The sequence below is a fragment of the Barbus barbus genome (genome assembly GCF_936440315.1).
Source record: "Barbus barbus genome assembly, chromosome: 22".
In the NCBI taxonomy this organism is placed as follows: domain Eukaryota; kingdom Metazoa; phylum Chordata; class Actinopteri; order Cypriniformes; family Cyprinidae; genus Barbus; species Barbus barbus.
The window spans coordinates 9,509,235-9,531,978 of NC_136750.1; positions in this window are offsets into that span (position 1 = coordinate 9,509,235).

The following is a 22,744-nucleotide window of genomic DNA, read 5'->3' on the forward strand; positions in this document are numbered from 1 at the left end:
ATGTTATGAATTATTATTATTATTATTATTATTAATTATTATTATATGTAAAGCCTAACTTACTGGCTGCTGCTGTGTAACATCAAAGTAATTACACTTACTATATTCTATTTATATCTATGATTCTACTTAATATAAAGTGTAAAACTTTCTTTAACAAAAAGTGCTGTTAGGCCTGTTACACATTTGTACTCTCATTACCAAAACGTGTTGCTAGGCCTGTTACACATTTGTACTTACATGTACCATTCAGTGGGTTGTTACATATGTGTAGTTACACAAACATTAGAGCTGTAGATACTATGTACTAATGTGTACTTACACTGTGGTTACATACTACGTACACATCTAGTTACTATGCAAGTACACAGGTATTAGGGACACTTAATATAAAGTGGGACCGTTCCAGGTTATAATATGCAAAAGTCTGAACATTAATCTCTTAATTTTACAATAAGCAGGGACACTTACCCAAAATAAAGGCTTAAACATCTAAAAAAAAACTGCATATTTAAGGGGCTCCGCTTTTGGTGAAAGTTTTTAGACAGCTTTCAAAATGCCCACCGGACAGTGTGAACTCATGGAGACCCATATCTCAGTGTGCAATTATCTGATTGACTTGAAATTATAGGAGGTCTATAGTAATAAACATATCAATTGGTTAAGACATCAAGTAGGAAAATAAATAATATTTTCTTTTTATAATCTGATCTCAAAAATGGAAGTGTGCTTAATGGGTACGTGAGCTTATTAGGTACGCTTACCCTAAATTAACGAGTGAGTCAATTGAATCATTCATTGTACCGATCTGTTCAAACTGTTGAATCATTCAGTAAATACTGCTGAGTTTTGTTATGATCTTTGTTTGGAACGAATTTCGTTGGTGAAATAGAACAACAGTCAATATTGTGTCTAAAAAGTAAGTAACTTAATGTTAATAATTGCTTATTGAACTATGTAACATTTGCAATCGTGATAATCAGCAACTTGTTATTCTACTTAACGATATCATATGTTATAAATAAACTCAACAGTTTGAACATTTACCTCATGTTTCTTCCGTGAGTTTATGTGTTCCATTAAGATTATTTGTTTTGATGTTGAATGTAATAAAATCAGAATCAGTCTTGAGTTTCGATGCTTCCCTAGTTATTTTTTTCCCCCTCAAGTTTTAGTCAGGCTAACTTGTCCAATCGGGCATGTAAAGATGTCTTTAACTTAAAGCTTGTCTGGGACATTTTTTTAGTGAATGTACAAGCGATTTCATGTCGCAATAGCCTGCTATCACGACATTTAGATAAGTGGCCTTGGTATGTGCAGTGAGCTCGAAATTGCTATCATAGCATAGTTAGTTTTCTCATTTTGGCAGTTGAATTTTCTAATTGAGAGCATTTAAAGTAGTGTTTACCTAACTTTTAACGTAATGCCCAGTGCCAACGGTTGTCATAGTAACGTTAACTACTATCTGTCAAAATAACTGACGAACAGCAAAATATGTTCAATTTAATTTGTTTGTGTGTTCAACTGTCCCATATTGACGTGACATCTTACTATAATTAGAAACTACATGTAAATGAGAAATTGTGTCTATTTCCACTGTAGTTGTACTCGACATCTGGTGTCGACGGTATCGCCGGCAATACCAGCTCGTTTTTTTACTCTGTTAATTTTGGTCAGACAAATAAGTGTTATACATCAATCAAAACTGTTAAGTATCTATTTTTTTTGTGTACACTCACGATTACAAAAAAAAGAAAACAAACAGGGTGTGCTCTCTGTCTTCACCGTCTCTGCAAACTGCTTTTAGAAACATGTCACTAAAATGAACTGTACCTCAGCAAATACTCAACACAGAGACAATGGAGTTATTTCTATAGAAAGCTTGAAGTGTCTTATCGAAAACAAACATTCTGTGATAAAGTAATCCGTATGAAACCAACACGATGTTCAGTCTGTCCCGTCTAACTCATTATTTTTAATGCGATCCCGCCCCCCTCGCGGCACACGCCATTCACATGTAAATAACCACATGAGCCACACGCACATGGAGACACCAAACATAAACAAAGAGTGAGCAGGTCGCCCATCGCGGCTATACTGTTCGTTTCTGGAAGAAGACGAGCTGAGCAAATGCTGGATTTCCCTCAACATAAAAACAAGAGTTCATCCAGAAGAGGAAATCGAACTGATGAGTAAGTAATGTTTCTGTTTTGCATTAGTTAAATAAATGAAGAGTTTGGTTCCAAAATGCTAAAAAAATCCATTTTGACTAATTTGAGTAAAAATGTGTTTTCTTTACCAAGAAAGTGGTCAGATGAAAACCACGATTTTCTGTTTCAAACTTTCACATAGCATATTTAGGTTATAATAACATTAAAAATTCAAATCCAGATTTAGATTTTCAAAGATTTATTATAAAAACTCATCTTTTTTTTCTTCCCAAAATGCAATAAATCCATTGAATCAATATAAAAGTTTTTTTTTCATATTGAAAATACACAACAAAGTAAGTTGATCCATATATGACAGCCTCTGAATTTGGTCAATAGGCTACTAATCTTATATACAGGCACTGGACTAAAATACATTCAATCAGTCTTTGCCATGTTATATTCATTTAGTTGACTAGAGCTATACACTGTAGGCTAGATAACAAAAACATTAATGGCATTAATAAAAACACTTACACTGACAAGCTATGCGATATCGCGTTCGAATGCGATTCATCTGTGAATATGAATGCGATATTGCTCCATCTGAAAGCACGTGATGGAGATAATTTGCTTTATAATTTGCTTTACTGACGAGATGCACATGAAAATCACATGCGATTTATCGTGCAGACCTAATTTTTGTTTGTTTGTTGATCACAAAGTACAAAGTAGATCCTAGATGAGGAGAACTAGGATGCCGGCTCTATTCAAAGCGCCGCCATTACCGGTACTGTTTACAGTGCGTGGAATGGTTCGCTGTGATTGGTTAAGCGGATTTATCACATTCTGCAGAGAAAAGATAATTGCCATTTGTCGCGGTTTGAAAAAAAAAGGAGAAAACATAACAGAATAACACGACAAATATCGCATTTTGCATCAAATTAAAAAGTCTTTTCAATACCCACCAGATAATATACTGATTTTGGTGGAAACTGGCATTTATCGCGTTTTGAAACCAAACTCTTCAAATATAAAAGGATATATTTCTTAAGTAAAATTAAGTGAATTTACCAGGAATTATGAATAAAGCCTCTAATCTTCAATTGTTCTGGCACTGCTCCAGTCGGCTGGATTTCAGATTTGAGCAATGCGCGTGCAATCCCATAATGCCACACTACAGTAAGTTAGTATTAAAAGCAGGAGCTACAGTGACAACACATGCTTCTTGTAAATTAATTACAGTTGATATGGAAATATACTGCTAACAACTGTAAAACCTTATTTGACCCATAATGCATTGTGAATTACAGCTACATCTTGAAAAATGTTTAAACAGTAAAATTCTGTAAAATTTTGCTATAGAAACTATAGCAATTTTTACAGTGTAGAGTTAAAAGTCAGCAATAGTTCTTTCCTTGCAGAATCGTATTTTGATCGTGAGTGAGGCTTCGCGTCACGTGCTTCCAATATAGTGACCGATTTTCGGAACGACATGTAAACATGTGTCCAAGATGTCTGCGCCCATGTCGTCACTACCGAGTCTGCTCTCCCCTCTCTGCAGGACATCTACCTCAAACTCTGCAAAAATAGAGCTGTCAAAATCCTTAAGGACTCTAATCACCCTGGTAACCGACTACTCACTTTGCTTCCATCTGGTAAGCGCTTCCGTATCAGGCTCCTAAACTCTAACTCTGTGTCATAACATCACTTGACTCCATGTAAATTTCACCATATCAATAAGCTATTCATAATTTTCTCTACCTCATATTGCTGCTATTTACATACCCTGTACAACTTTTTTGCATATTCTTTTGCACATTCCTCTTATATTAATATTTAAGTCAACAACATACTGACCTGCACATTTATATTTACATTTATATTTATATTTTTTATCTTTTCTTTTATTTTATTATTTTATTTTTTCTACTTTTCTTTTTCTTAATATTTGTATTCTATATAATTGCACTCTCCTGGGAGCGGACCTGACCTACATTTCACTGCTGGTTATACTCTGTATAATTGTGTATGTGACAAATAAAAATCTTGAATCTTTAATCTTGAATTATTCAAATCGCTAATTAGGCTACATCTTAAAATCCATATAAACCTTAATAGAAATTGAAAGAATAAAGAGTTTAATTTCTATTAAGGTTTATATGGATTTTAAGATATAGCTATATTAAGCTATATTCATAGCTTATTGATATGGTGATAGTCAAACATAGAATAGTTTAGCCTTTTAGCTTTAAAACAACTGTAATACTTTGGCAAGATGCTCAGGAAAAGCCCAACTAGTACAAACCATACAGGTTTATGTAAAAATAACACGTTAACCAATAAGAATAAATGACAGAAATGATCTTCTCTGCTGAATAAAGCCATGTCAGATAGCGCTGTTCTTATGAGTTAAATTTCTGTCTTCTATCAAAAATTTTAATTAGATGAATCTTGATTTTATTTTTTTATTTATTTGGTATCTAGGTGAGGGCGTATCTGCGTGCCGGTCACTACATATAATGAGCTCAAATACGAGAAAGACTGTACTTCAGTTTCATACGGATTACATAATCAGATAACATTCGTTTTCGATTTGAATTCGTTCATTTAAAAGTAGACACTTCAGGCTTTCAGATACAGGAAAGACTGTACCTCGCTTTAGTTTCATACGGATTGCGTAATCAGGAATATTCGTTTTCGATTTGAATTAGTTCATTTAAATGTAGAAATTCCAAGCTTTCAGATATGGGAAAGACGGGTCTCGCTTTACTTTCATAGGGATTACATAATCAGAAATATTAGTTTTTGATTTTAATTCGTTCATTTAAAAGTAGACACTTCAGATACAGGAAAGACTGTACCTCGATTTAGTTTCATACGGATTACATAATCAGATAATATTAGTTTTAGATTTGAATTTGTTCATTAAAAGTAGAAACTTCAAGCTTTTAGATACGGGAAAGACTGTACCTCACTTTCATATGGATTACATAATCAGGAATATTCGTTTTCGATTTGAATTCGTTCATTTAAATGTAAAAATTCCAAGCTTATACAGGAAAGACTGGTCTCGCTTTACTTTCATAGGGATTACATAATCAGAAATATTAGTTTTTGATTTGAATTCATTCATTTAAAAGTAGACACTTCAAGCTTTTTAGATTATATTGATTTTAGTCTTATATGTATCTGAGTATTTAAGGTTTCTCTGTGAATCAGGAAAATCTGAAAGTGAACGCGCTGGTGCGCGGAAGGTTAAAGCCGCTGCATTCAATTTTATCTTTAGACGGTAAATTTAGATTTCAAATTCAATATTGATGTTAGAACTGTATGTAACGCAAGTACTTTATAAGTAACTGTAATTAAATTACTTATCCACTGAAATAGTAAAGTAAGGGACTACTGTGAATTTTTAGGTAATTTAATTACAGTAAAGTAATTTAGTTACAGTAACGCATTACACCCAACACTGCCAGTGACTTGGCTTGCAGGATGCATCAGAAAATAGCAGAAACATACAAACATTGTCTCTGCTTTGTGCATAAATTTTAAGAAAACGGAAAAGTGCATTACTGTGGCAGGCAAACATCGGAAGGACCATCTTTCGCAGACAGAAACATTGTCAGCAGGTACGTAAAAACAAAGTACACACACGTTTGAACTGTTATGCCATATGCTGGGTACCATAGCTAACTTTCAATTAGATTATTTATTTCATATTTATTGCACAGACAGAGTCAGGTTTGCATGTTGATGTTTTGTATACAGCTATAGCCAGAAAACTCAATATTGTTTAACTGTAAACACAGTTTTTTATTTAATGGATATTTACAAATGAATTTATAGTTTTTTTTTTATTTATTATTATTATTTATTTACAGGCCAGATGCTGAAAGTGATAGGCTAAGATGAAAGAAGACAATAGCATTCTTGTGCATAAAGACTCTGTGTCTCTGGAGGTGCGATACCACAAGTCACCTTTATTTATATAGCGCTTTTAACAATACAGATTGTGTCAAAGCAGCTTTACAGGATCAAATAGGTAAATAGTGTGTCAATAATGCAAAAGGACAATAGTAAACTAGGGATGTCCCCGACTAAAGATTTTCTTAGTCGAATCAGGATTTTTGAATCTTGCTGATAGTCGACTGATAGTCGAATCATATGTTTGGGGGTGGGGCAAAAATACAAAATACCAAGAGTCAAGTCAGACAGTCATAAATACTGACTTTAACACACGGAAAATTACTAGAGAACGCAAAGTTTTGCGAGGGAACGCAAACATCTTTGCGAGAGAACGCAAAAGATTTGAAAAATATTTTTTCCTCCCACCCCAAATTTTTTTCACCCACCCCGAAATCTTTCCACCACCATGAGCTCTTAAGGTCTCCGTAGAAAATAGCCTAACGAACGCCTCGCAGATAGAAACGGGATACATGTAGTTTTATGTTTTGATTAAAAGATAGTTAACATTAAACGTCAGCGAAGCCCTAAGAATTCACAACACTTTTTGCAATAGTGCTCTCATTATAACATTACCAATATGACAGTAGATTAGTGTTCTGCATTTCTGTTTTGAGCTGCGCGCACTGAAGATGTCCAGTAACGTTAGATTGAAGCATATGATGGCAGGTTTTTAATCAATGGGATTTAACTAATTTATCTCATATAGAATGCTTCGTTCTTTATACAACAAAATGCCTCGAATGCATGAACATGTCTGCGCGGCTCTGAATTAACTCCTTTTGTGGACGCGTTTTTCATGCAACAACGTGCAGAAACACAGCAACTAAACACTACAAATTCACAGCCTTTTATTAAAATAGTGTTATTATAATGTTATGTGTATATGACAGTCCCAGTCCTATTCATTAATATTCTGCATTGTTGTTTGTCCTGCTCACGCTGAGCACTGAGAGATAACGTTAATCACAGTAGTACAAGTAGTACTACTACAATGAAGCGCTTTACTGCAGCGTAACTCTACCAAATGCACCTTATACGAGATAAATAATATATACACAATATATATAAACTGGCTGAAATGTTTAGAAATCACTTGTACCCAACCAGATCGAAAAAAAATCCAGTCTTTCACTCTGCCTGTGTCAGTTTGAGACACCGACACTGAAATTTTTAAATCATTTTTAAAGATGCTTCTGTCGGTCATGCATGGAAAGTGAAACTTAAATCTATAGGGGTGGTTGGATTTACATTTACATTTACATTTATTCATGCCCATTAAAATATTTATTTAAAGCTTCTTTCTTTTCAGATTCTTATTTACAGCATTATCATAATAGGCTGTATATTAACTTATTTGGAGAAAACCGGTAGTTCTATGTGAAATCAGACATTTGAGCACCCCAATATTGCCAAAATGGCATGATCATAACACCGTGCGAATGTTACGTGTGTACTGATCAGGACACAGAGGTAAGTATGAACAATGAATGGTTTATTGAATAGGGAGCACAGAAATGAAGATGTCCAGGGAGGTGAATACTGGGAGTAACAGGAATCTTTTGCCTTACAGGAACTTGTGGAGACGGGGACCAGGAGAACAGGAGGACCAGAGAACGGGAAGCACACACCTCAGTGTAGGGGTTGGAGCTGCAGATGGAATGCACAACTGGAGGAAGAGAATTCAGGTAAGTACCACAGGTAAGTAACTTTGATAGTATAAGGCGATAGTACCAATCGGTTGAGTCCACTTTGCATTAACGAGATCGGACACTGGATGAAGCTGACGTGTGTGCTTATAAACAGTGCTTGATGGGTGAGGTGATGAGGAACAGGTGCAGGTGATTAGTACTCAGGAGAGGCGGTGCGCAGTGACTGGTTGAGGGGTGAACCTGACCGACTTGTAACAGCGAATATTCGACTGTGAGATTGGGAGTTGAATCAGGTTCCTCCAATCGAAGCATCGAATCGTTGACTATTCGGGGTCACCCCTATAGTAAACACTTAATTTTCATTAAAGGCAGTTCATCATTGAGTTCAGTGATGTCATCGTCCAGCTCAGTTCAGTTTAAGTCCTGTTACAGACAGTATACCAGGTTCTTGACAGTTTATTGCAGGTGTCTCAAACCCTGAGCAAACGTCCTGCAGATTTCAGCTCTGACCCCAATCAAACGCGCCTGAAGCAGCTAATCAAGGTCTTGATACTTACAGACAGGTGGGTTGGAACTGAAATCTGCAGGATGGTAGCTCTCCTGGGGCCTCATTTATAAATGAATCATTTATAGATTTCATCCTAAAAGTGTACGTAGGCACATAAGCTTGATTTTGCATACGCACAAAAGTTTTGTCATGGTGCAGAAAGTTGAGGAAGCAAGTTGCGGGTGAAAATAGGTTTATTGTCCGAAAACAGGTGATACAGATCCAGGAATGAAATGATGACAGGTGACGCAGGAACTGGATGGACTACACAGCAGGAGGGTGGTGAAAAGTAATCCGTCGTGATGTGAGTATCTCCAGACAGGAACGATGAACACAGCACAGGACGAACTTCGACACCAGACTACGGAACGGACAAGATCGGACGGGAACAGGAACTACAACAGCACAGGAAGACATCCACAATGATCTGACAAAGGAGAGGAGAAACTGGTGAGTATTTATGGGTGAGTTAAGGAGCTGCAGCTGGTGCTGCTAACGAGGCTCAGCTGAGTGTAGTGAATGGGGATGGCTCGGCCACGCCCACACACGTACTACACGCACACACATGACAATACACGGGACAAGGAGGAAACAATGAATGAGTGAACCGTGACAAGTTTACAGAATTATAAAACCAGGCGTACGCTGGAACCTGCACAAAAATCCCTTTATAAATCCCAGTTAGGAGAAGATTGTGCGTAAGTGCATCTCCTGGCTGCTGAGCGTCGTTGGGTGATGTCTTTCTAGGGAAGCCCTCTGGTGATTGGCTGTTGCCTGGTTCCTTGAGAGTGACGGGCTCAGTGTTCTTAGGAAGTCTGTTTGCAAATGATTTGCAATTATCGTGACCATTCATACGAAACTAAACTTAACATATTTCACACACGTTAATAGCTTTTCCTGCTAAACAAAAAGGTTATAAGTCAAAGATTTAAAACTGGACTTTGTGGACTTCAGGACAAACCCCCCTGCTTTCCCCTCACTCACCATCATGAACAGCACTGTGACTGCAGTGGAGTCATTCAGATTCCCGGGCACCACAATTTCTCAGGACCTGAAGTGAGACAATCACATTTAGTCCACTGTGAAAAAGGGCCCGCAGAGGTTGTGCTTCCTTCACCAGTTGAGGAACCTGCCACAGGAGCTGCCACAGGAGCTGCTGAAACAGTTCTACTCCGCCATCATTGAATCTGTCCTCTGCACTTCAATAACTGTCTGATTCAGCTCAGCTACCAAATCTGACCTCAGAAGACTACAGAGGGTAGTGCGGACTGCTGAGCGAATCATTGGTACAACCCTCCCCACTCTCCAAGAACTTATCCAGAGTGAGCAAAAGGGCTGGCAAAATCACTCTGGACCCCTCACATCCAGCACACTCCCTCCTTGAACTATTACCGTCTGGTCAACGCTATAGAGCTCTGAGCACCAGAACGGCCAAACACAGGAACAGTTTCTTCCCTCAGGCAATCCATCTCATGAACACTTGACAATAAACGCACAACACTATTATGCATTATTTATTCATTGCCTATTTGTATATTATTATTTTATTATATTGTATCCTATCCAAGTGTCCTGTCCTGTTGCTGTCATTCTGTTGCACTGTGGAGCTTCTGTCACTATAACAAATTCCTTGTATGTGTAAACATACCTGGCCAATAAAGCTCATTCTCTCTCTCTCTCTCTCCCAAGATTAAAAATATCATAGGTTCTAATAAACACATCACGCATATGAGACATAAAATACAACATTTGTGGATGTAGTTGCTCCACATTGTCTTTTGAAATTGTTTATTGAAATTTTCTGTTTGTTGTTGGAGCGCAATAGAGCAGGAAGCGAGTCATGGGATAGTCATGTTGAAGATCTGGTGGTTGCATGCCTGAGGGCGTCAGTTAATTTAATTATCCTTTTCCTATTGGATATAGAGTACCATAGTCCATTCATAGGGATCACAAGGCTTCTCTCAACCGTGTGTCGCGAAAGAAAGAACTCTTTAGGTATTGATACAACGAAGATCTCTGTTTTTTTCCTGATCAAATTAGTTTTATCACTTCTTCTGAGTGTGTAAGATAGGAAACCAACTCAGAATGTTGATGTCACGTGATAGCGATGATTAGTTTAGACCTCGTGATGGTTTGGGGGGGATCTTCTTAACTGGGTCTGTTCAGAAAGGTCTTACATAATGATAGTCATAATCATATTTTAGGACACGTAGAAGCTGATACGCCATGGATTTTAACTTTCACATTGATCCATACCTTCTCAGATTGTGACCCTACAAGCGGATTTTATGGCAAAGGCAAAAGAAAGACGATTACCTGACTGCATTTACAAATCTGGATAGCAGTTTTACCCTGGACCAGTCAACTTTTGAACTACTTTGCAAATATGTGAGCCACCAGTATTGCCAGTCATCTGTGAACGATAGAAGATACAGAGCCATGGCATCGTCAGATTTGCCAGAACTATCCATGCCCCGACAAGTGATGGAGTGCCGCTGTCCAGCAGAGTTTAGCTCCAACCCTCATCAAACCCACCTGAACAAGCTAATCATTGACTATGTTTGCATGGACATCAGTAATCTAATTATTTACCTTATTCTGAATAAGATAATATTATGATTAAGGTGTTTACAGGAGTTGGTTTTAGAATAATCCTTTCATGTTCCCATTTTACATGTTATAGTACATAGATCGTTTAATGGCACAAGTCAATGTCGCCACGCGACACTACCGATATCCCCTCCAGAATTTCACGTATAAACATATAGTCCGTCTCCGTTATGGTGCCATATACAGTTTTGGGTATTTCATTTGGAATTTTTTGAAAGCTTCAAGTGCAGTTAATTATTTGTATGTGCATACAGACCACGGTGGTGTTGAAGCTGTTTTTTGCTGTCAAACGGTTGACCACTGCCGTGTGTGTATCCTGTCGCAGAATGCGGCGAAAAGTCCTACACGATGGTAATAGTTTGATTAAGGTGTTTGCATGTCTGTACTGCACTTCAATAATGTGACTAAAATAGGAATACTCCACATGTCTTAATGCGATTTGTGTTTACTTCGATTATGACTTTAGCCAGATTAAGGTAATCAAAAATCTCTGTTTGCATGGTAGACTCTTAATTAGAGTATTGTCTTATTTTAATCGTATTAAAATTGGAGTATTGATGTCCATGTAAATGTAGTCAATGACTTCAGAGGGTTGTTTCATAAAAGTAGTATACCAAAGAAACCAGGCTTATTTAAATTATTCTGACTTATTTTCATTTAATTTTGTATCTGCAAGCAAAATTACCATAGCTCAAGCTCTGTCACTGTGGCAACTTATGCTGGGAAACTAACCTGGTCAGGAGCAGGCTAACTATCAGGCTAAGCTGAGCTTGTCTAACTCTGACCAATAAGAACGCCTCGATATTACCACTGACTCTCTCACATACAATTAGTTGACTTTATTATTAGTCCAAAAATAAAAGTATACAGAAAATGCCATTTAAATAGTCTAATCAAATAAATGAAAAATATTTCATCATATACCAAGTCTCTGTCTTTCTCACACAGAACAACCTCCTGGACAGTAACCAATCTGGCTTCAGAAGTGGACATTCGACCGAAACTGCCTTGCTTTCTGTTGTTGAAGCCCTAAGACTTGCAAGAGCGGCTGACAAATCTTCATTACTCATCTTGCTAGATTTGTCTGCTGCTTTTGATACAGTCAACCATCAGATCCTCTTGTCAACCCTATTGAGAAAGGGCTTCTCAGGAACCGCACTCCAGTGGTTTGAGTCTTACCTCTCTGATAGGTCCTTCAAAGTATCTTGGAGAGGTGAGGTATCCAAGTTGCAACATCTAGCTACTGGGGTGCCTCAGGGCTCAGTTCTTGGACCACTTCTCTTTTCTGTCTACATGGCATCACTAGGTTCTGTCATTCAGAAACATGGCTTTTCATATCACTGCTATGCTGATGACACTCAACTCTACCTCTCATTCCATCCTGATGATCCGACGATAGCTGCTCGCATCTCAGCGTGTCTATCAGACATTTCTTGCTGGATGATGGACCATCACCTTCAACTCAACCTAGCTAAGACAGAACTGCTTGTAATTTCAGCTAACCCATCGCTTCATCACAATCTCAGCTTCCAGTTAGGCTCATCTACCATAACTCCTTCAAAAACAGCCAGAAACCTTGGAGTTGTGATTGATGATAAGCTGAATTTCTCAGACCACATTGTTAAAACTGCCCGGTCCTGCAGATTTGCATTATATAATATTAAGAAGATCAGGCCCTTTCTCTCGGAACATGCAACGCAACTCCTTGTTCAGGCTCTTGTTCTGTCCAGACTTGACTATTGCAATGCTCTCTTGGCAGGTCTTCCAGCCAATTCTATTAAACCTCTACAATTAATCCAAAATGCCGCTGCAAGATTAATCTTTAATGAGCCGAAAAGAACGCACGTCACGCCTCTGTTCATCAATTTGCACTGGCTACCAATAGCTGCTCGCATTAAATTCAAGGCATTAATGTTTGCCTACAGAACCACCACTGGCTCTGCACCCCTTTACCTAAATTCTTTACTTCAGACTTATGTGCCCTCTAGAAGCTTGCGTTCTTCAAGTGAACAACGAATTATTGTACCATCCCAAAAACACAGAAAAACACTTTCAAGGACTTTTTCATTAACTGTTCCCATCTGGTGGAATGACCTGCCCAACTCGATCCGAGCAGCCGAATCCTTACCCATCTTCAAGAAACGGCTAAAAACTCATCTGTTCCATCTTTACTTGACCCTCTAACTCTAGCACTATCTATTCTAATTGTATTTTATCTATGTCTTTTTATTAAAAAATAACAATAATAATAATAATTATCTGTACTGCGTTAGGCTAACCAAGACTTGTAATAGCACTTGCACGTTGTTGCTCTTTTGTTGGTTTTGATTGCTTCTTATGTCCTCATTTGTAAGTCGCTTTGGATAAAAGCGTCTGCTAAATGACTAAATAAATAAATAAATATAGGTTTCAACCAACTGTATTTAATGTATTGTGCCCAAAATGTAATTACCTTTTTTTTAAGATATATGAAAACATTTTAACACAGTTGCTACTTGCGCATTCAGTTGATCTGCAGTTTCTAGCAATGCAGCCTTCCTCTCAGGGTTTTATGACAGCTGTACCTTTTATGGTTATTAGAAGTACATTACTACAATCTAAAATTGCTATTTAAAGCATTAAAAATACTAAATTAAAAGCTAAAATCACTGAATTAAAAATGAAAATAATATAATTCAGACAACATTTTAACTGATAAGAGGAACACACATTTAGCTAATTTGAGATAGTATGGGCTGTATTATTTTTATTATTTTTTTTTTATTTAGTTTGACAGGGACATTGTACATTAATAAAACATTCCTGTAAATGTATCAGAATTAGCCAAAGGCTATTTTTCATCCGTAGTCCCTGGACAAGATATTACAAGTTATCCTAAAGACAATTTGATTAAAAATACATTTTATAATTACACAATACAATCATACAGTAGTCTATTGAAAACAATATAGGATCAATTAAAAAAAATGCAAACAAAATACAAATTAGCCATCTTACCTTTGATTTACAGTTACTGCTATCATAAAAATACAGTTATATGTAGGATTAAAATTCGACATGTCACATTTAAAGGTGCCATAGAATGCATTGATACAGTATTTTAAATTGTTCTCTGATATCTGCACAGAAGGTATGTAGCTTAGGTAAAGGCAAAAAATCTCCAGAAACGATTTTACATGTCCATTTACAATCCTAGGATTTCTCCCTAGAATGAAACTAGTCTGTTATTGGCTTATTTGGCAGGGTCATGAATAATAATGAGCTCTGCTCTGATTGGCTGTTTCACAGTGCTGCTCAATGTTGAGCTCTGCTCTGATTGGCTGTTTCACAGTACGGCTCATCAGCAAGAAGGAAGCACAGGGAGGAAAATATATATTTAAATACTTTCTCTCGCGGTTATATCGTCGGGTAATTATACTGTATATAAAACGCGGGCATCAGGGAGCCGTTATTAATATGCGAGGCATTGAAACTGCTTTTGAACGATCCATCGATCGCGTTATAGTTTCACTTTCAAGAGACGCGATCACACAAACTATGTTTACATTATGGAGCAACAGTACTTACCACACATTTCACAAGATCAGATGCTTGTCAGTGGTGCTCAGGATCTGTAAGTCATTCGCCATCATCCTCATCTCTCCTTACTGAGAGTGAAATCGTATGTACTGTAACAGGCTACCGCTAGCAAGGAGCTAACCATGTCCCTTTAGTGGCTCGCGTTATTTGCTTTCTGTGCCTTTCTGAATACAGACACCAACCCATCCCTGCACTTCACACCCCCTGCACGGCCTGGAACATAAAATTTATTTTGTTATTTTTGCTGTTGTCCGCACTTGTTTATTTACAATACCTGCAGAGCTTCTGATGGTTCGGCCGGCTTAGAACAAGGGCGGGTTTATGCAAACGTTGGGGGCGTAGTGATCCCGACTGTTGCGTCACAGTCGGTGTTATGTTCTGATTCGCCTGTTTTTCAGTGGTCTTTTTTAATCACGAGATTTACATATGAAGGAGGAAACTATGGTGTTTGAGGCTCACTGTATGTCATTTCCATGTACAGAACTGTTATTATTTAAATATGCCAGGGTAAAGACAGTTTTTCATTCTATGGCACCTTTAATGTCCAACAACAAATATTTTAGCAGAATGTATATTTTATTCAGAATTATTGCGCTATTATTCTATTCTGCTCCGTCTGTGTAGTGCGCATGCGCTCAGCAGCGCTCGTTCACTCGCGTAAGCCTCACCCACTCCTGACAGCAAAATGGATATATTTGCATGACTTTTTAACATTTATAGATGAAAAATATCCCTGTGACGTGTCAGTTATGCACTCAAGTCAAGTCACCTTTATTTATATAGCGCTTTTAACAATGTAAATTGTGTCAAAGCAACTGCATAATATCCCAAAAAAAAAAAAGGAAATAGTGTAAAATGAAAAAAAAAAAAAAATTGCAATCAGGTCGACGATATCGCTGGAAATGAATTGTCCCCAACTAAGCAAGCCAGAGGCGACAGCGGCAACGAACCAAAAAAAATGCACTGAGGAAATCACAACATATCAAATGCATTAAATAGCACAAATATTCGCTGTTTGCTATGGTGGATCGATTTGATCCATGATCGACGTTAAGAGCTGCTTAACCCCCTGGGGTCTGAGGGTGTTTTGGGGGCCTGGAGAACTTTCGACATGCCCTGACATTTGTGCTTTTTTCAGTTGCTTATAAAAATATAAATGGCTAAAGTCTAATAACACTGTAAACAGCACAAACTGGGCAATAATATACAATAATATGTTAGCAGAATTTATGTACATGATTGTGTTTTTGAGAAAGCAATGTTAATGCGTGGTTAGTGAAAAACTACAATTTTGAAGTCACTGAAATAAGACCATAAAACACATACAGAACAATTGTTCACAAGACTTTTGAGAACTGGATCTTGTAGCCTAGAATTTTTGCTTCAAAATTATGTCAAAACCATCATGTTTATTTGCTTACAGAAAACAATATATTGATTTACATTTTTAAAGACACGTTTTGTGATTGAAAGCCTATATGTGAGGGAGAGCCAATGGCCTTGAATATTAAGTGATTTTCACCTGAGAGACAAAGGGCCCTCCCCTAATGGCCCATCAGTGTGACTGTGACTTTGAGACAGGTAAGAGAGAATGTGAGGAGACTGAAAAATTTTTTTTTATTATTATTTGTATTTTATTTATAACACAGTATAATCAAAACATGCATAATGAAGGCCAAACGACACATTATTGTGCACACTGATCTAACTACAGACATGTGAACAGACTTTGAGTCATTCCTGCAACAGATTCTTTTCAACAAGTGAAATAAGTAAATCATACCTGATATTTACGTGTTATTTAAGTGTTTCTGCTACTTTACATGGATTCAAGAAGAAAAAAACATTATCAGTAGTCAAGGATCTTGTTTTACCATAGAATATCAGTGTAGTTGAACTTCTGATGTTGGTGCAGCGCTCTCAGAGAAAAACAGTTTGAAAAGACTGAAAGTCAGCAGGATTCATCATCTGTGGTGCAGGTATCTGATTCAATAAAATACAAACCAAAACAAAACAAAAAAAAAACATTTGTGAGCATGTTTATACCGAGCCTGGTACTAAAGGTCATTTAGTTCTCTTGGAATGTGTTTGAAGTCCGATGGAGAGAACAGATAGTCAATTCTGTTTAGCATCTTTTTGACCGTGGGGGGACAACCACTGGACAACATGTGGGGTCAGGCTGTTAATTATATGCAAATGTCAAAAGGCTAAAAGGGTCTCTTAGGACATGAAGTCCCAGTGACCATCAAGGATCATAAGCAGATGCTACAGTGTTCTATGCAAATAAGAGTTGTGGAAGGAAGTGTGGCCACTTTCCTTTCTTGTCTGGGGGCAAAGTTCTCAACAAATCGTGCAACGTTTGATTAAAACGTTCACACTGCCCATTCCCCTCAGGATGGTATGGGGTGGTACGACTCTTTTGGATTCCATAAACATCACAGAGATGTTTAAGCAACTCACTCTCAAAGCTACGGCCTTGGTCAGAATGTATACGTTTAGGAACGCCATACACACAAAACCACTTTTCCACAAATATATTAGCCACAGTCTTTGCTCTCTGATCTGAGGTGGCAAATGTTTGAGTAAATTTGGAAAACACATCCGTTACCACCAAAACATTCTCCTGACCATTACTAGCCCATTCCATGAGAGTGAAGTCAATGGCAATAATTTCTAGAGGTCTCGATGCAGTCAGACTTCCCATATAGGTACGAAATTTAGGCTGTGTGGCCTTAGCCAATACACACCGCTCACATTCACTACACCACTGTTTAACATCCTTCCACATTCCTGGCCAATAACATCTTTCCCTTAGCAAAGTCATAGTTCGCTCGACGCCCCGATGGCCGTGGTTGTTATGCACATTTTTAAGAACCTCAGCCTGTAAAGCAATAGGAAGTACTAACTGCAAGACAGACTCTCCTACGGGTGGAAGGTGAACTTTCCGATATAATACTCCTCCCTCCTCCCTAAAACAAACCTGCCACTGCCTAACCAACTCCCTAAAACCTTCAGGACCCTGGGCTACTTCTCCCTTCGAGGGCGGTATTCCCTTCCTCCAGTGTCGCAAGAATATTCCAATCACCGAATCGGAAGCCTGCAGTGCAGCGAGATCTTCTTTCTCTCGCGTTCAACATTTACAGCTGAAGCTTTAACACAGAGATTTGGCCTCAAAACTTGCTGGCTCGCAATCACCTCAGTTGGAACTGCAGTCCCGGCATTACTAATCATCTGACTACTCCTAGTAGGTGAGGGAAGACGTGAAAACGCGTCCGCATTACGATTAGCTGCTCCTGGTTGGTACCGGAGTTCAAAATCAAAAAGAGCCAGCTGAGAAGCCCAGTGCTGCTCTATAGCTGCCAATTTCGCAGTTTGCAAATAACTCAAAGGGTAATTATCAGTATATACAACGAACTTGTTGCCCATTAAATATTCCCTGAACTTCTCAGTTACTGACCGTTTTAAAGTCAAAAGCTCCAATTTCATCGAGCTATAGTTTGACATATTAGTTTCAGAGGGGCGCAAACCTCGACTTGCAAATGCAATAGGCCAAATCTGTCCCTCCTGGTCTTGAGACAAAACTGCTCCAAAATAAAAGGTTTCGAAAAGTCTGCATACCCCAAAACAGGGGTATGCACCAACTTCTCTTTAGGGGTAACAAAAGCTCTCTCACAATTATCGGTCCAATGATGTTCAAAGGACCCTAAAGTCCTATGAACCGGCTTCTTACCACCTTGCAGAGCTCCTACCAACTTATGCAAGGGTGCGGCCACCGAAGCAAACCCTTCCACAAATCGGCGATAGTACAAAGCAAAACCTAAAAAGGAACACAATTCAGTCACATTACTAGGCCTTCGCCACTGGGCAAAGACCTTGACATTTTCAGGGTCAGTAGCGACCCCCTCTGCTGAAATAATGTGCCCCAGATATTTCACCTCGGTCTGAAACAGATGACACTTTTGTAACTTCAACTTCAAATGGTATTGCTGGAGATGTTCCAGTACCATTTCCAACCTCTCCACGTGCTGCTGGAAAGAATTTGAAAAGACAACGATATCATCAAGATATAAGAGCAAAGCATGGAATCGCTGGTCGCCAAATATCCTTTCCATAAGGCGCTGAAAGGTACTTGGAGCATTGCACAACCCAAAGGGCATCCTCATAAACGCCAAGAGCCCAAAGGGAGTGCAAAACGCTGTCTTATCCTGATCTTGACTGGCTACGGGAACCTGGTTGTATCCACTAGCTAGATCTAAAGTGCTGAACAACCTAGCTCCAGCCAAAGCGTCCAAGGATTCCTCGATCCATGGAAGAGGGAAAGCATCCTTACGAGTTCTCAAATTCAGCTGTCGATAGTCTACACACAGCCTAATTGAACCATCCTTCTTTTGCACAACAACAATTGGAGACGCATAGGGACTGCAACTTTGCTTTACTACCCCTCGATCTACCAGCTTCTGAATATGCATCTTTACCTGATCGTACTGGGAGGGAGGTAACCTTCGATAACGCTGTCGTACTAGCGTCTCTTCCAGCAAAGGTATTGTATGCTCGACTAATGTAGTACTAGGGCTGTAATTAACCAAAGAAAATCTTGGTCGACTGAAGTCCTGAAACTTTCGACTAAAAATCGACTAAAAATGACGTTGTGGAGAAAAAAAAAAAGTACGTTACATTAATTAGATACGCACTGTGCTCAGTACTTGGTAGCCTTGTTGTCTGCCTAAATTAATTATAAATAAACATAAAAAACTAATAGGCTATTTGCAGTATATTAAATCGTTTTTGACCTAATTATTTTGCACTGAAATGAGTCTGACACACGAGTCTGTCGTCTCTGACAGCGGTGCATCAGGTGCACCTGCGCAATATCATAGCCTGTGATTTCTGAAAACAGTACTATGTTGTCAACTAGTGATATCACAAGAACTTTTGAGGAATGTGCAACATAATTTAGAAAATTATTTTTGTCATATGTTATAAGTATAACTGTCAGACACTATCATTTCAGCCGCTCTGCGCAGCTCGCACAGAGCGAGGCTGAACATAAGAGCTCAGCTTCGCGGCTGAGACACGAATAGACTTAAAGCTTTTACTCTTAATAAACACAAAAGGCGCGTCCACTTTAATAAAAAAAGAATATTTATTAAACAAACAAGAGCAGAAACCAAATAAAGTGCATAACTGAACAATAAAGCATCTTAGGCTCAAAACTAACACAAACAGTGGGCACAGCGCAATTGCGCATTCCAAATAAAAAAATGGGTTTGTCTGGGGGATTCTACCGTCATTACGGATGTGTGCGCCTGCAGTTATAAAACGATTATTACACTAAAATATTGAAACATGCCAATTCTGATATGTTCATGTAGCCTACTCAAAAACAGACAGGGCAACCTAACGCAGACAAGTTAGCTTACCGCTTTCAGATGATACGTCATGTTTGTCGTCGAGCTGTGGAAGGCAAACTGTTGCTTGCAAACTTTGCATTCAACCTCTTTCCCGTTATTAAGTTATTATTAAAACAAAATGCTGCCACACTGTCGATTTTTTTGTTGTTGACATGTTAGAATAGGACTGATGTATATTGATATGTGTTCCAAACCGCTGAGTCCACTAGCTTATTATTAAATAAATAATATTTAGCATCAAACCTTCTAAAGCCTACTTATCTGTCTCTCTTCTCCAGTGGGTTGGGCTAATCCAAAAAAAGTGAAAACAATGGGGGTGTTCTGAAAACAGACTGTTACCTGTGAAACAGGGGTGCTCTGAAAACACCCCCATTAGCAATTAGTGCTTTCCACCTGATGAAATGAGCGCGGCAAAAAATCGACCAATCAGAATTTTGGTCGAACCAGACCGTATCGACCAATTAATCGACTAATCGACTGGGACGTTACAGCCCTATGTAGTACAGCCCAAATCCCCCTCCCCACGACTAAAGATATCACTATACCTCTCCAGAAGATTACGGGCCTCCAATTCTTCCTGAGAAGACCAATTTGGCCAAGCCAACTGTGAAAAATCCACTGAAGGGAGTTCTTCTACCGCCACCGCTTGAACTATAGCTACCTGTTCTCCAGTGAATCTCTGTGCATTAAACTATACCTGTGTTGTTGGCTGCAATGACACTAGATGAAATTCTCCAAGAACTACCTTAGGCCGAACCCACCGATCATGAGTCCCTACATTTACAATGGGTACCTCCAACCTCCCCTGAGCAACTGGAAGGAAGGCAGAAGATATAATCAAATCACAAGGTAAGTGACAATTCTCCAAAGGCAAAAGTTCCAACAACCCTGAGGAAAATGTAGATCCTAAACCAGTGTGACAAATAGCAGGAACAAACTTTAGAGTACTGGCTGGGACTAGCACAGCAGGTCCAGGACACACCCGAACACGGCCAATCAACCCTGTCTCAAGGACACGGTCAAGCTGTCTGCATTCTGCCAGTGCCTTCTTCCATTCTTTTTCTAAAGCTTGTACACCTGGAGCTTGAAACAAAGAATCTCCATGCTGTATAAATAGCTCTTGATAACACTGATTGATCACCTTCATTCCTAACAAGCCGGGAATCTGCCATGTTGTCACTGACCCTGACCCTGAACTCCCTGTAGACTCTTCACTATTAAAATTCCCATATTAGGAAGAGTTCTACCCAATACTTGGGCATCTACCTCCAAATAAGGGATAGCGAGACCATTATTTGGTCTTTAACTTTAATCATTATTTGGCCTTTAACTTTAACCAGTTACAAGACTGCAACTCTGTTCCCAAAGCCGGCTGAAGATGTTAAAAAAAACTGTTCAGTAATAGTAGTCACAATTGAACCAGTATCTAACAAACAAGCTACAGGTACCACCCCCCACCCCCAATTGTTATTTACACTGTAGGACACTCCCCTATGAGCTTAGTACTACCATATCCTTTCAAGCCCAAAAACTCCCCTTCCGATGACTGGGCACCAGCACCGGAGGGTTCTAGTTTTCTGATTGATCAACTGTAGATCTAGCTATAACAGTGGACTGTCTTGAACTTTGTGGGCCGTCTCTTCCTGCAACCTCAAGAAATTACTTAAGATCTACATTGCAAAGCCTAGCAATATGACCTGGTTTGTTACAACGAATACATATGGGTTTACCATCAGGCTGATAGGGAAACTTAGTGCCACGTGGACGAACATCATACCTCTTATGAAATGCTGGGGGTTCAAGATGTCTCATAATGGTGTCTAATTGTACTTGTTGTTTACGAAGGCTCTCCCTCAGTTCGTTTAACTCATCTACTGACTGTACTGCAGCTACATTTGTTTGAATCTCTTCAACCATGCCCTGGGTGCTATATGAATAAGCACGGGGCCTTTGACAAACAATATGTTCTCCTTCCTCGACCCACTGAATAGCTTCAGTACGAATATCTAAGAAGGAGACAGCGGGGTCCATACGTACCCGTCGCTTTAACTCTCGTCTCAACATGTTATCTCTAACATGTTCAATAAACTGGTCCCTAAGAACAGAATCAGGATTAGCAAAACATTGCGGATCTCTTCGCTTAACTGCTTCAATAAAAGACATAAGGGCATGAGAATATACTCGCAACGATTCCCCCTCCATCTGTTTTCGTTGAAAGAGCTGAGTCTGTAGCGCTATGTAAGGTTTAGGACAACCATAGGTCTCGCGAAAGATGGAAAAAATCTTTTCTGGAGTATTTCTTTCTGCAGGTGGCCTTTGCCTCACCTTCTAATAAATCCAAAACAAAAAAAAACTTGTTCAGTGTCTAACATATGGCGTATGGTCAAAGAGCTACGTACCTCCTCTATCCAATCCTCTACTCCCAGAGAATCCTGTGAAGCCTTCCCTGAGAAACGTGGAAACACTTTCTTTGCATTGGGACATATCGCTCGGTTACCACAGGAGAAGATGGAATCGTCACAGGATTTGGAAAAGAATTCATTACAGAAATTGGCACAAAAGAAGAACCCTCAACTAAATCATTAGCAGGGGCAATTACCACCCTTTGAGCGGTTTCTTCTCTAAGCCTGATGTTTTCTGACTGCAGTTGTTGCACCAACTCTGTTAATGCCTGTAATTGTGCTGTCATTCCCTCTGCCATACTATATTAAGGGAAAGAAAAAAAAAAAGAGGGAGAAAAAAAACAAAGCTCCCAATCTGTTGGTCGATGCTCAGATCCCTCGATGATGGCCCAGATCTTCAACCACTGTTTTTCCCAGTACACAACAA